We start from the raw sequence: 12,698 nt of genomic DNA, 5'->3' as shown, positions 1-12,698 counted from the left end.
AAACTCACAAAAAAATAAAACGAAACGAAAAACACGCAAACAAAAACAAACAAAACCGGGAATTCACTCTAGGAACTGGAAGTAAAAGCAAACACTTAAGGATATCCTTCATGTCGTTATCCTTAATGGCAAAAATGAAATTAAACTGGAATAAAACAACTACTATTCGTTTTGTTTAGGTTTTCTTCTTCTTTTTTTTTTGTTTTTTTTTTCTTTTACGACTTTCTTACCACCACAAGAAGGCACCCTGCCACTTTTGGCGGGAAAATAAAGAAGGCTCCGCGTTGGGGCTTATAGAGAGTGTGGGGTATAGTTGGTTTAGTTGGTTCTTGGTTGGATAAACTTGCCAACACAATGATGAATGACGCGTCATGCAGTTTTGTCTTCATTTCTGTTTTTTTTTTTTATTGTTATGGTTGTGTTATGTTCATTTTCATTTTCACAATCCGCGGGAGATAAACAAAAGCAATGCAATGGTTACCTAACGTTGCTGTTGCTGGTGCATGCACATTGCATAGCACATGCACACAGCTGCGTTGACTCAATCCAATAGCAAAATAGTGTTGCCAATTTATTTTTATTAAAACAAAAATAGTTTTCCGTTGTTAAAATAGACTAAGGTCCTTCAGGGTCAAAATTTTATAATCGATTCACTTGAAATTTTTAATTTTTTAAAACTTTTCCTCACAAATTTCCTCTGTTGACCTTAAAAAACTCGATTTAAAAGTCTTAAAAAAATGAGCTAAGGTCCTAATACTTTGAAATGTAACGCCTGGATAGAATTAAAAAAATAAAACTGTTTATTCTAAGCACTTACGTAGACGAGAACTTAAAATTATTAAAAAAAAATTGAGGTCCTAATTTAAATTTCTCAATATTTAATCTGCTTGTATAGTAAAACATCAATCGAATATATGGAACACCGTCGAAATAGAAATAAGGAATATCACAGCAACTTTATTAGAAAAATTGTACAGATAGTGTTTGTAAAAAATTGTAGGGTCCCAATCGTTGAAAATCTTAAATATAAAATCAAACGATTAACCAAGAGAAAATCAAATATTACGGAGTCTTTATAAATAAGCAAACAAAAATTCTCAGAAACTTTAAATTGTGCGAGGTGGGGTCCTAATAATTTTACTTCGGTCTTAATGCCCTTTATGGCATTGAAAAAACTATTGTGAAAATTCTATCGAGTAGTCAATAAGCTATGATCACTTTGGGGTTCTAACTATTGAAATTTTTTGATAACAAACAAAACGTCAATTATTTCGGCATTTTTGTATGAGGTATGTTTCTAACTCTTAATTGAGATTAATCTTTCAGAAGAAAGTTAAACTAGTTGAGTCCCACTTTAAGACCCTATGTGTTGAATGTTTTATAATAATAAACCTGCAAACACAAAGCATCGAATATTATGAAAACTTTGTAAATATAATGTATAATAAAAGGAAAATATCAGAAGTTTAATACAAAATCTATGTGTGCATTTGGGGTCTTAAACCTATTTTTGGAATTTAATTTATTAATGGGTTAAAATAAAGACAAAATTAGGTATAAATTATGTCATCTTTGACAGGAACACGGAATCAAAATCCACTTTAAGGTCGTTTTTATTTATCAAAATTATTAGGCATTTATATACGAGTTAGGGTCCTGAGGCATTATTTGAAAATTAAAGCGCTTATTATTTATATTGGTATAATGGACAAACATGAGAATTATTTTGAGGTCCTAATTATTGATTTCTTTCTATAAAGTATAATAAGAAACGAAAACTTAAAAAGCATAGAACCGCTGTAAGGTCTTAAACACTACAACTTTTTTTTTGTTATACTAAAGTAAACCTTGACCCCACAAAGACGTCTTACACATATTCTTCGCAAATTTATTTTATTTCAAAAGTAAACAAGTTGGTAGCCCTGTTTTTTTCAGCATAAAGTGTTTCCGCTCGGTGGTACTCCGAAAGTCGGCCATTAAATCATTATTTCCTCAGTTATTGTTGTTGGCCTTGTCCTTTTTTCTTCCTCCGTACTTATATAGGGAGTTTGCAAGGAAAGCTCTAAATTGCAAGGTAAGGTACGGTACAGGTAACCTAGAGCAATAGAGACCCCCTTCATCATAAGAAATTTCTACTCAACTCATAAATCCAAATTCATTTCTTATGAATGAAAAGGGTTGGCGATAAAGGATAAAAATGTAATGCGATCTCCCGTTTAAGTGTTTCTATAATCCGTTAAGTGGCTATATAGGTGCATACAGAAAGGAATAAAAAGACCTATTCCCGTTTATTCTCTATAATATTTCTATGAAAATATATCATGAAAGCTTAGTAAGCTATTTCACCAACAATGTTGCGTTTGCAGTGGTCATAAATACATATAATATCTTTTTATTGTAAAAAAAAAAGTCGTGTCCATTGTAACTATGTGCAAGGGCAAGCAGCTCCTTTGGAGGTACAGGAAATAAACAAAAAAAGGAAATAACCTCACAGGGGCGAAGACAGGTTTAATGTATTTGTATTTTGCTTTTTTTTCTGTTATTTTTTATGATTTATTTATATTGGCAGAGTTTCGTTTTCTTGCTTGCTGGCATGAAAAAAAGGGTGAGCTTTTGGCTATTATAAAGAATGCGAATGTAAGTTTTATTTACTGACTTTTCTATGATAAAATATAGCCGGTTTTTTTTTAAAGGTTATACCGAAGTAATAAGAAATGACTGCAGAATGGGCTGACGATGGAAATGTTATTGCTTTTTTATAACCATTTAAGTTACCAATCGAAGAGTCTATATCGCAATGCAATTAGGCTGGAAGCGAGGTTTTTTCTTATGGAGCAAAGGAAGTAATAAAAATCCAAGTAAGACACATCGTAAAAGTTGTAAAATTGGTCAAAGCGAAACGCGTAGAAACATTTTTGGTTTTTGATATCTAGGAAATGAAGACTTGAAGGATAAACAATTTAAACAGTTTGCATGTTTAGTTTGAAATTGTAGAAATTCAAAGCAAACGCAAGTATATACAAAAATATATGCAAGGCAAGGGTAAAAATTTCAGTGACCTTGCAAGCCATCAAATTAGGACCACTTCCTCAAGAAAATTAAGCCTAGTAGAAGCCTTATAGAAAAACCTCATGAAATACCAGACATGAACTTCAGCGACTATACTGTAGAAACAGAGAGTAAATTGAAAGCGTTTTCGGCAAAATGTTATTGATTGGCATTTGATACCATAAAGAGCTCTAGGTAGAAAAATTAGAGTCGTCGGCGTAAATTAATTAAGGTATTTAAATTTTTTTACCACCATATTGGTATGGTTTGTACAGATGAAAAAAAGAGGACCATATTAACTGCCTTGTGGAATCCCAGGGTTAGATAGAAAAGCATTTGTACTGATCACTTTGATGGTAATAGTTTATAAGTGAAAGTGCTTCTCTAAAAATCAGTTATTTTCATAGGAAAGGACAAGAGAGCTTCCTGAAATTGCAATTTGACACAGTACATAATAAAGGTACTTGTATTCTTCTATAATCTGACATCTAGTCTTTCCGGAAGTTGGCTTTAACTAATATCAAAAATCCATTTTTCATTATGAATCAGACAAAGAAGAATAGAAAGCGACCTAATAAAAAAGAAGTAAACAAATAAAAAAAAAAAAAAATGAAGTGTCATACTGATTTAAGAACAACAGAACCATTTTCTTCATTTTTATATTAAATGATTCGAAAGCCGTTGAACTTGATAATAATATCTTTTTATCTCCCATCTACCTACAAATCAGTCAGGCAGCTAGTAAGTAAATTATACCACCTTTTTGTTTACTTCATAAATTATAAATAAATCACTATTCTATTTTTGAATAACTTTGAATGTATTAGTGAAATTATACCATTTAGCTAGGTTATAAATTCAATCATAAAATCGATATTTTCCCATCACCAATACCTAAATAATTTGCCCTCAAGTTCTTAAAAAAAAAAAACAACAGCCAAAGAAACAAAACTCAATTTCGTAGATATAATTCTATTGTTTGTGAATTAATTAATTATGCCAGGGATAAATAATAATTAATTATGGTTTTCAATTTTCTAAATAAAACAATTATGATTAATTCATCAAAAATAAGAATTTAGAAAGATCTACATACTTTCGCTTTTCTAATTAATTAAATTGCTTCTTTATTGTGGCTTCTTATTATGTATATCGTGCAAAGAAACATTCACATTGATAAACATAAAGCTAATCGTAATGCTCGTAAAAAATTATAAACAATAACTTAGCTATAACTCTCCCCTCCCTTTTTTTGTTCTTATATTTCGAATTATTTTGATGGGATTAAGTTACTATTTCCACGCGGTTGTGGTTCTTTTCATTTTGTTTTATGTCGATTTTGGATTTCCCTCAAAGAAAAAAGTTTCGTGGCCAATTTTGTATATGAAACTTAAGGTCGTCTAACAGGTGGCTGCAAAATATAAACAAACTCAACTTTAATAAAAGTCACAGACCGCACCTGAATTGTATTTCAATGTTCAACAAGTTGACTTGTTCAATGGTTTTGATGTAAATGTTATGATTCATATTACTATGCCAGTTGCTTGAACTTGTTACGATACGACAATTAAGTCTACATCAATAACAGAAGTATAGAAGTTTTTTTTTCTATTCAATTTTATTGTAGACATTTATTTCTTGACGTGTTTGTAGCACGACTTTGATAGTCTTTGACCTCTTTATCAACATTGTTTTCTATTTTTGTTTATTTCAAAAAATGAACAAAAAATACTTAGTTAGATTGAAAAAATAGGCATAACTGATGCGGAATTTCTCTCATTAAAAATTATTTTTTTAAACAAAAGTAGATAAGAAAAAATACACTGCGGATTACTTTATTAGGCATTTCTGAAAAGAATTTTAATTCAATGGTTGACAATTGGCAAGCTATCAAGTTAGAATGATGACAAAGTCACAAAATTGTAGGTACTACATTAGAACAAGTATTCGAATGAATTGTTATATAATTTAATTCATTTATTTCAAAAAGATTAAATCTCAATTATTTTTCTATTCAATTATCTTTACCCCTGCTGTTTCTTATTATTATTTTTTTAATTTTATTCAAAAACAATTTTCAATGGAGATAATGAATATTTCTGAGAAATTCTAGGAATTGTACAACCAGGAGCGGATTAGATCAAAGTTCAGAGAAAAATGAAATTATTTTAAAATATTTCTAAAACGACTTTACAGATTTCGATCAAATATTTTTATGGAAGCTTATTGTATAGCAACATTTTCAAAACCTTTATTACAACAAAAAAAAAAAAACATTTTGATTTCGTTTGAAAAACCATTTCTTAAAGTTTTTTTCAAAACCGAAGTTTTTTTATCGTATAAGTTTTTGACTTTTTAAAAATATGTACGAAAATCAGTTATACCACAATGGCACTCACTGCCTTAATTTCGACCCATTTAGCATCTATTAAGATAGTTGAACAATGCACTGCAGTAAATCCGTCCCTGATTATACACTATCACTCGTATATCACATTAGTTCCTACTCATATTATATTTGTATTTTGCTGAATCCTCACTAATGATGTGGTTGCAATAATTGTAAGATAAATGTATCTACAAATGAAGAGGAAAATTACATCTTTACTCTTTGCTGATGATGAACTTTATGTGGGCAAATCTAAGTTGGGTTTGTGATGTTGTTTAGGGTTATTTTACAGGTTTTTCCATAGAAAATAAATTGATTTGAGATGCAATTTAATAATACCTACAACATTGTTTGTAATTCTATTTAAAAGCTAAAGATATAAGAAAATAGACTTAGGTATTGACTTATTTTTTTTTTTTTAAATCAGATATCATAAACGTATAAAAGTATTTATCTTTGATATCTCTCTCAGTTTGTGTGTTATGAATACTCAATAGCTAATTAAATTAACAATTGAATTATGTCGAATTTATGTTCAATGCTTAATTGAATGTATTATTATCTTCTACGAATTTTTGGGTTAAAATTTTTAAAGAATTTGAATGCTTTTGTATGTATATAGCAAAATTAATTATTTGGGGTTTTCCAAAGAATTTTTATAAATGTACAAACATACATAGATACAACATACATGTTCGTAAATATATTTGGAATTAAATTTATTCAATAGATGTAAATGAAGTTTGTTTTCGTTTCATTTGTTTATTTATAGGAAAACATTAAAACACTTAAAATTACGTAATCTCATAAAATAATCATAATTATACATATCAAGGATTAAGGGGGGAGGGTGTTCTAACTTTGGGACACTTAACAAAATTATTCCTGGAACAATTAAAAAATTAAATCAATTATTAAATTTATTTTTAATGACTTTCTACGTTGGTATTTTTTCTTGAAAAATAAGATCTTATCAGTCTAAGTTTTCATTTAAGAAGTTTTATTTTTGCAGAGTTAATCTTATAATATTCAAGTCAAAAATTGAGCGTGTAAAGTGCAGAAGGCTGATAAAACACATCTGCATATATGTAAGTTTTGGATGAATGAATATGAAGGTAATAAAAATATTAAAATTAAAAAAAAAATATTTTCGTTATCTAAATTAAAAATAAAAAAAAATAAAAACTCAATTCTGTGAGAATTTCTGTCTCTCTCAAATAAAATACGTATAATGCCTACCAGATTTAAAGAAAATCGCTATGAAAACAAATAAAAAGCAAGCTGGAACCCATTTTTCCAAACACATAAATCCGTATTCTAGCAAAGGTAACCACACATTTATTTGTAGTTACTTCTTTCAAGAAGGCCAAGATGTAGTGGTTATCGTTTAAATTAAGAACTACACTTAGAAACCATTTAAACCACAACTTAAAACTTGGATGATTTTCCTAGTGGCTAAAGTAAGATATTAAAATAAATATTTTTCAAGTTCAGTTATGGTCCAGTATAACGAATGATATAATGTAAATAGTCAATTCGTTATATCAAAAATTCGTTATAATGAATACGTTTTTTTTATACAAATCTGGAAATCTGGAATCTGGAAAGTACATATTGCATTTTTCATTATTTTAATTCGTACTTTACTTAAAAGGGCAAAAAAGAATGCCATGAAACGTTAAACAACAAAAATCGGACAAAAAATCCGTTCTGTGCATAGCAAACGAAAATTTTGAGCATCTGTTTTGCAAGCGAAAAAAAAAACATTTGAGTAATAGAAAATTGTGTATATATCTTCCAATATTATCATAAGCATTCGTATAGGAAGATATAAACACATTTACAGTCAATTTACAAGAGTTTCTTTAAAATTTGTTTGTAAACTTATTTTTTTTCTTTTTTCATTTTCTGAAATTCTTTATTTTTTCGCTATATAGAATACCTAATGGACTTGAAAAAAGTGTTCGTAATATCGATCATTCGTTATATCGGCATTTGTTATACTGGACCTCCACTGTAATTACTTCTAAGAAAAATGTACCTTTTTATTATGTTTTACTGTGGTCTTTAAATTTAATTCAAAATTGAAAATATGTAAGAAAAATTATTCTTTTAAGGTTAAGTGAAACAATATTTTTGCTGATAAAGCTCAGAAAGCAACATTTAAAGCATCGTTTTTTTCTAGGTATTCATAATTATCATGGTATAAAAAGAGAAGGTATGATCATTAGAAAAAACTCAGTATCGAGAACTGTCAAAACTTATGGTTACTTAAGGTTTTGACAGCCCAGCCCATTGAAATTGTTGTTGTAAACAAATTTGTCTTGGAAATTGTTGTTGCTTTTGACTTTGAAAAATGCCAAACGTCAAAACCTTAATACCCCATTTTGTAAGATGGCGGCTCTAATGATCATACCTTGTCTTTTTATACCATGCATAATTATAACTTAAAAAAGTGCATTGTCAATGCATTTCATTTTGCAATAAGCCTGCTAAGCACTACAAAATTGGGTCTGTATCCTATATTGTCATTTTGCCTCTGATCGTAAGTATTTGTCTATTTTAATATACTTAAATAAACTATCATAATGTCAACAATAGAGTTTGTAATATATTTAAGCTATGCTAAAAAATTTAGTCCTTCCTAGGTACAAGTAAAACTCTACTTCTGGTATATTTTACTTTATTTCTGGTACATTAAATAAATTTCTGGTATATTTAACTATATTATGATTGAATATACCAACAGAAATAAAGTACCTACTTGATGTCCCTGACAAATCATTCGTAGTTTTTTATTACAAAAAGCAAATCGACAAAGAAAAGATTTACTCTGCATAAATAAAATGAGTTTTTAATGTTAGGAATGAGACACGTGCAAATTGTTCTGCAAGAGAAGCGTTTTTAAGGTCAAAACAAAAGTAAATTTAAGAATCTTTTACTTTGAATAACTTTTACTTTGAATAAAAATGGGCTAAGGAAATGCTATTTGAGTCATTGTAATTTTTTTTAGTTTTAAACCCCTAGCCAATGGATTAAAAATATATCTCGCCTCAAATCCTTGCCTTGCCTTTACAAAAGTAAAAATTTGGCTCTAGCGACTAATTTTATTAGAGCAAAAAGTAAATAGATAGTTTTGGATTTAAGCCTAAAATTTGCGAAGATTTATGAAGTTAAACCACAGATCAAGATTTTAAAAACCGGTAACATCAAAGTTCGGTGTTAAACCATGGTTCTTAATTTTCAAAATGCCAAAAAAAAATTCCATCAATCAGACTAACAACTACTAATATAACAAGTAAATGCAATCATATTAGTCATTTTAAATATACTTAGTCATTAAATATATACGACTTAAATATTAAATTTAATCAATATACCTAACCTTGTTTATTTTCTAATACTATTTACCAGAAGATATTATTTTTTTAATTATTTTTAATCAAAGCTTTTGTTTTTTTTTTATAATGAATATGGGTAGCTTGTAGCTATTAAACAAGTTGTATTCGTTTCATCTTAACCATCTAATAGTCGCAGTTAGAAATGTTATTTATTCAACAGTTATTATACTTTTAACATACAAACATACATTCAACTTAACAAAAAAAAAAAAAACCACACAACTGTTACCTTGTGGGACTTGCAAGTTAAAACGTCAAACTTCTCTTTAATTTCTTTGAATAAAAATAAAATACAGCAAAGTGAGAGCTAAAGTAAAAAGTAGCATTTTTAAAAACCCATTAACAAGCTTACCTGTTTCATTTAATTGAAGAAGTTTAAGAAACTTTTCATATGCAAAAACCCTCGTCTTGATTGATAGAATTAAAGTATTTATCCAAGTACGACGATGAAAAATTTCAACAAAACAAAAATAGAAATGAATTTTCCCAAAATACCCACTTTCTGACAGAATTAATTTTTTTTTTATAATTTGTTATTTTAACACTAACACATTTAAACAACCGCAAACCGCGTTTGTATTTATAAAAAAAATAATACAAAAAAATAAAAAAATAATAACAACACGTAACGAAACGAAACGATTGCACAAACACGCTTTTTGTGTGTTAATATCTCTCTTAATTGTATTGGTATGGGTGAAATATTAAGCTTTTTTTTTATTTGTTGTTGTTGTAACCAAATACGAATTTGTTTATTTTATTTAACAAAGAAACGATTGTTTGGGGGGCCTTTCCGCCAGATTATGTCAACAAATCCAATTTTTCGTTTCGGTCTTTGTATAGCTTTAAACAAATTCAAGTTTCTTCAATACTTTCTCAGAAGTCTTGAAATATAATAATTTCTGTTAAAAATATTATTTTATATCAAAATTTATCACCCAACAAAGTGTTATCAATCAAATAAAATTAAGCGGGAAATTGCAACCCGAATACCAAGATGACACTTTTGATCACTTTGACATAAATCATCTATCTCAAATAGTAGAGCCAGTGTTGCTACTGGAGCACATTTGAATCTTCTACATGCGAGATTATACTAAGCGATTACGACTTAAATTACACATCAAACACACTTTCACACCCAGAAACGACGACGACGAAATTCCAAGAAAATTGGGTAGTGCAAAATTTGTTATAGGAGCTATTTCTCCGTTATGGATGCGCAAATATAAGCAAGCAACAGGCAAAATATAGAAATATTAAGCTGATACTAATCAGAGCTGTCAAAGGGGGGTTTAAAAATAACCGCGTTAAGAAGCCGTGAATAATAAATAAGTTTAATTTAACAATATCACGTTTTTAATGACGACGATATATAGAATACACACATGTATTTAGAAGAATGACGTATTCACATGGAATTTGGGATTTTTTGTTGTTTTAACTTTTTTTGTAGGGAATTTTTTTGTTGTTGTTTCAAAAATTCACATTGGATTCTCCGAGTGTGTTAAATCAAATAAAAAAATGTCCTAAAACACGCCAAACCGGTTAATGAGATTCTGAGTTGGACGAAATATTTCCCGTCTCATACGTTTTAAACACATTCACTCTCAGCGACGCACCGAAGACAACTAAAACTGATGCAATGTAGAAAATAGAGAACAACATTGGAACAACTTGCTGCTTTGCTCTGTTGACTCTGTCTCACAAACTCACAGTCTTCTCGGGGTACCCATCTGTGGAATTCCAGCAAACAGTGGAAACACCAAACACAATCACCACAGACTTTAGACGAGGAGGAAATTCATGATTTAAGAGAAATTCAGCATGAAGCCATAGCATGGGATTAATACAAAAACAGAAACAGTCATGGAAAGCGGGGGTGAAATGAAGTTGTTTATCATTTAACACCACCACTGTTTGCTGCTTAGGAGTAAAGACTCTCTTAAAAACTCAACGCCAACACTGTATTTGCCATGCGCTTCTTTTTCGTACTAAAAACTGAGTTCCCATTTTTGAAGTTATACTTCTTATGGGAGGGTGGGTATGAAAATTTACTTTTTGACAAGAATGTCAAAGGGATTATGACGCGATCACCCTGGGTAGCAGGGCTGTCGTTTTACCTTTGGAGTAGGCAGTACTTTAGTATTTAAAAATGCAGTACGCCGCAGTACGGCAAACATAAAACACACAACACGTTGCAAGTAACATGTTTCATGTGGCAAGTTGCGTGTGGCAAGTTGTATGTGGCAAGTTGCATGTGGCAAGTTACATGTGGCAAGTTGCATGTGGCAAGTTGCCAGGGTTGCAAAAAGCTCACATTTCAGCTCAGCTCACAGCTCAGCTCAAATTTGAGCTAGGTACCATAGCTTAGCTCATTTGAGCTGAGCTGAAAGTGACCGCCCCAACTTCCAACGCCTATATCTCGGAATTTTGAAGAAAATGAAAAAAAAATTTTTGATGCCAAAAGGTAGCGGGGACTCTAACCTACATTTGGGTACAACTCTCATCCCTGTAGGTCCACGCGTTCTCAAACCGGGAGAACTTAAAAGTAAAAAAAAAAATAGGCACGATTCTGAAAAAATAGGCATGATGTGGCGGTTTAACATGGAAGGCGATTTTTTAAAAATCTGACAATGTGCAAAGCGTAGGCCCATGACACAAGCTATCATTTAGCATCACTCCCAAAAATTGCTCTCAAGCGGTTTAGCTTTCAGGAGCGTTCAAAGATACGGGGATTTTTCGAAAAAAAATTTTACCCCAACTTTCAAACGCGATTTTCTCGGAATTTTGAAAAAAATCGAAAAACCGGACTATATCACTATCGGGTAGCTGAGAATATAACCTTTCATATGGCACCACTCCCCTGTCTCTAGATCAAAGCGTTCCAACGCCTACATCGCGGAATTTTGAAGAAAATGAAAATGAAATTTTTGATGCCAAAAGGTAGCGGGGACTCAAACCTACATTTGGGTACAACTCCCATCCCTGTAGGTCCACGCGTTCTCAAACCGGGAGAACTTAAAAGTAAAAAAAAAATAGGCACGATTCTGAAAAAATAGGCATGATGTGGCGGTTTAACATGGAAGGCGATTTTTTAAAAATCTGACAATGTGCAAAGCGCAGGCCCATGACACAAGCTATCATTTAGCATCACTCCCAAAAATTGCTCTCAAGCGGTTTAGCTTTCAGGAGCTTTCAAAGATACGGGGATTTTTCGAAAAAAAATTTTACCCCAACTTTCAAACGCGATTTTCTCGGAATTTTGAAAAAAATCGAAAAACCGGACTATACCACTATCGGGTAGCTGAGAATATAACCTTTCATATGGCACCACTCCCCTGTCTCTAGATCAAAGCGTTCCAACGCCTATATCGCGGAATTTTGAAGAAAATGAAAATAAAATTTTTGATGCCAAAAGGTAGCGGGGACTCAAACCTACATTTGGGTACAACTCCCATCCCTGTAGGTCCACGCGTTCTCAAACCGGGAGAACTTAAAAGTAAAAAAAAAATAGGCACGATTCTGAAAAAATAGGCATGATGTGGCGGTTTAACATGGAAGGCAATTTTTTAAAAATCTGACAATGTGCAAAGCGTAGGCCCATGACACAAGCTATCATTTAGCATCACTTCCAAAAATTGCTCTCAAGCGGTTTAGCTTCCAGGAGCGTTCAAAGATACGGGGATTTTTCGAAAAAAAAATTTACCCCAACTTTCAAACGCGATTTTCTCGGAATTTTGAAAAAAATCGAAAAACCGGATTGTAACGGAATTTTTTTTAAGATAAAAAAAGAAATATTTTACTAAAAAAATAGAAATATATTTACCATTAAAAAAACCAAGAGAAAAGATCACAAA

At 30.8% G+C, this 12,698-nt stretch overlaps 1 protein-coding gene across 3 annotated transcripts in view; it reads right to left on the bottom strand.

Moving 5' to 3' along the window:
- The window catches only part of LOC129916140 (protein toll), a 177,203-nt gene extending 166,669 nt beyond the window's left edge, over positions 1-10,534 (bottom strand). For all 3 annotated transcript variants that reach the window (XM_055995936.1, XM_055995934.1, XM_055995933.1), the window contains exon 1: positions 9,191-10,534. The gene's annotated coding sequence lies outside the window, so the exon portion shown is untranslated. The remainder of the gene's footprint in view (positions 1-9,190) is intronic.
- Between the last annotated feature and the right edge of the window lie 2,164 nt (positions 10,535-12,698).

This window comes from Episyrphus balteatus, chromosome 3 (assembly GCF_945859705.1).
Source record: "Episyrphus balteatus chromosome 3, idEpiBalt1.1, whole genome shotgun sequence".
NCBI lineage: Eukaryota > Metazoa > Arthropoda > Insecta > Diptera > Syrphidae > Episyrphus > Episyrphus balteatus.
This window is presented reverse-complemented; position numbering and strand designations above follow the sequence as displayed.